This window comes from Solanum dulcamara, chromosome 12 (assembly GCF_947179165.1).
Source record: "Solanum dulcamara chromosome 12, daSolDulc1.2, whole genome shotgun sequence".
In the NCBI taxonomy this organism is placed as follows: Eukaryota; Viridiplantae; Streptophyta; class Magnoliopsida; order Solanales; family Solanaceae; genus Solanum; species Solanum dulcamara.
Genome location: NC_077248.1, coordinates 55,674,107 through 55,677,379, shown reverse-complemented (window position 1 = coordinate 55,677,379; position 3,273 = coordinate 55,674,107).

The following is a 3,273-nucleotide window of genomic DNA, read 5'->3' as shown; positions in this document are numbered from 1 at the left end:
ATGTGAAGTTTGTTATGGATTTAATTATTGTGGTTTGGATGATTGATATATTATTGTGATTGATCTACAATCCCAAGACCGTAAAATTCATAATCTTGAACTTGTCCTATAAAAATGATGCCTTGAATAAAGAGGTTTAATGAAATATTGTTAATGAAGGGAATTTGATAATAAAGAATGATAAATTAATTATATATGGATCAAATGTCACAAGCCGATACAGTACATTTGGATTGCGTGTCATATTTTGATATAGTATATTTGGATCGGGTGTCACATTTTGGCACGATATATTTGGATCAGCTTTCACATTCTGATATGGTACATTTGGATCGCGTGGCATATTCTGACATAGTATATTTGGATCGGGTGTCACATTTTGGCATGATATATTTAGATCGACTTTCACGTTCTGACATGGTACATTTGGATCGGGTGTCATATTTCAACACGGTATATTTGGATTGGGTGTCATGTTCTGACACGGTACATTTGGTTTGGGTGTTAAATTCCGACATGATATTATTGAATTGGTGTCACGTTTCAGCACAGTAATATTAAAGGAAAACATGTTAAAATGAATTAATCTACTCAATCCCAAATAACTCATTTTCCAAAAGAGTGAGGTATGGAGGCCTGAGTCCTCATGTATACTTTAGATATTTTTGACTGATTACGTAACTGTTTCATTGTGTTGTCACTTGATCTTGATCTTATTTTTTGTCACATGTTAAATGTTGTAGTTGATTTCCTGCTATTACTTTATGCATATTGAGTTCTATTTTGAGTCAGTTGATGATACCTACTTAGGACATGTTGCCCTGTACTGACTCCTACTAGTATTTTTTCTTCGTTCTCCTTTTGTGGAGTGTAGTGTGTGTACTAGCAACTTTGACTCACCGTCAGCTCTAGCTAGTCTCTAATATATCAGATTCTAGGGTAAGATATCCTCCTAGTTCGTATTGGATTCTCTCGGGAATAACATGATGTCCTTTGTTTTCAGAAACATTGTGTTATTTATTTATTTTGGTGTTCGATACTCTTATACTTGACATTTTGATATTAGATGTCCTTGATATGATGACTTTTAGATTTTGGGGATTGTTATGTAGTAGACTCTAGTGGATTCTTATTTCTTACTTTAATAAAATTTAAGCTTCTACAATAATGTCATGTTTTATAAGTTGAATCGCTAATATAAGTTGAGGCTTGTATCATTGGTTCTACCACCTAGGAGGTTAAGTGTGGTTGCCACTCATGGCCTATTTATGATCGTGACAAACTTGGTATCATAGCCTTAGGTTTGGTGATCTCATTACATAAGGACAGGTATAGTAGAGTCTTATAGAACGGTATGGGGATGCCTTTATTTTTCTTTGAGAGGCTACAAGACCTTAGGAAAACTCCATTCCTTCTGTCTTTCATGCTATTACTTGAATCCAATTGGTATCTAGGTGATACAAATTGGTAGCCGACCTCTTTCACTCTATTTTCGCAACTATTCAGAACTAGAGCAACAGCGACGCCTGACCAATCTGTTAGGGATGTAGCCAGAGGGGTAGTAGTAACAAAAGACCATGGTAGAGGTCACATGAGAAATCCCACCAGGGGAAGAGGTCAGGCAATTGGGCAGCATCTTCTAACTTCTTTGTGGAGAAGTATATCCCCCTTACCTTGAGGGACTAGACGGGAGATGAGCTCCTGAATATAGAACAAGGGAAGAAGTTTGTTCAACCTATGAGGCCAGGTTTCGTGCCTTATCCAAACATGCTACTCAGCTTTGCTTCAGTTTAGAAGATCGGATTTCACCGCCTTGTGAAAGGATTAAGGTTAAAATCTCTATTGCGGTTTCATAGATTGAGTGTATATCAAGGAAGGTCATGATACTACTACAACGATATTAATGCTTATTGTGTTAGAGGTATGAATTGTGTTACTTTTGTTAGCGATCTGATCTACAAAAGAATGCACATCGTTTAGGCTAGAGATGAAATTGATTTGGTAATGTTTTGCAGCTATTCTATGGGTAGAAATATGCGGCCTATTTGGGTACGTCCTCTCGATAGGTATGTTGTATTCTAGTGATGGATCTAACAGACTTTCACAGTGTGGTATTAGTGCTATATGGAAATGGATACGTCAATTGTCTAGTGAGAATACTAACTACTTAAGGGGTTATCAGTTGTATCAGATTCGATGTTGCATTCACAATTGAGAAACCAACTAGTGTGGTACTATGGATGCTTGGGTTAAGAATTGTTTATGAGGAAGATTTTAGTGGTGGATCTTTGATACGATTAATGCATTTAGTTTTCGAGTGTATTCCGAGATTTCTAAATGAGGATCGGTGATTTCATCATAATCTCTAGGGGAATAGATTGATATAGAAACAACAAGATTTTGGGTAGAGAAAGTCCTAATGAGTAAAATCGGGTAAAGGAAATTGAAGATTTTAGTAAGAACGTGCATATAAAATTGGGTTAGTCCTTTGAATTTGGTTGTTATAGATGGATTTGAGGTGTCATGTCACTGACAACATTGACTTATGGTGATGGCAAGTTCTACTGAGCATAATGGTAACAAGAGTTCGTGATAGATTGTGATTGTGATGCAACTATATGATAAGAATTTCTAGTTAAATAGATTAGGTATCGTAATAACGACTTCCGAGTACCTAAGGTTGTGCTTCTCTACTATTTGGTGAGTAGCGTGGTCGTATGGAAAGTTATAGGGTGTGTTGAAACACCGCTTGAATAGAATTAAAAGGAGCTAGAGTCATTAATTAAAAGAATTAGTGGGATGTAGTTTAACCTTCATAAGGAGGCAAGAACAAGGATAGGTACTCTAATTGCAAGGCCAAAGATGTATCTTCAGAGAGAGTGGATAATTGGATTCAAAGACACGAGGTTCCATCTCTTTTGCTCTAGTTATGTTGATAGTGTCACGTGTCATTTATATGGGTTAAAAATTGTTGGATAAGATTTGAGAAAGAAGCCTATAGGCATTCGGCTCGAGTGTGGTGATAAGTTGTTTTGTGGTTTCAAGTTTGATAACTGGTACAGTTGGATTTTTAATAAAGAATATAGTAAGGTCGATGGAGAGGAGATAAATGATAAGCTAACATACATGAATTCATAAAGATATTTAAGGTATGAGCTAATTTTGATACATCAGGGAAATAAGTGATACGGTTGGAATCAGAATTCATATTTTTCATTGTGAGTCTAAGTTTGTGGTTGTATGTTTTGTCAAGGCATGGATTGATAAGTTGAA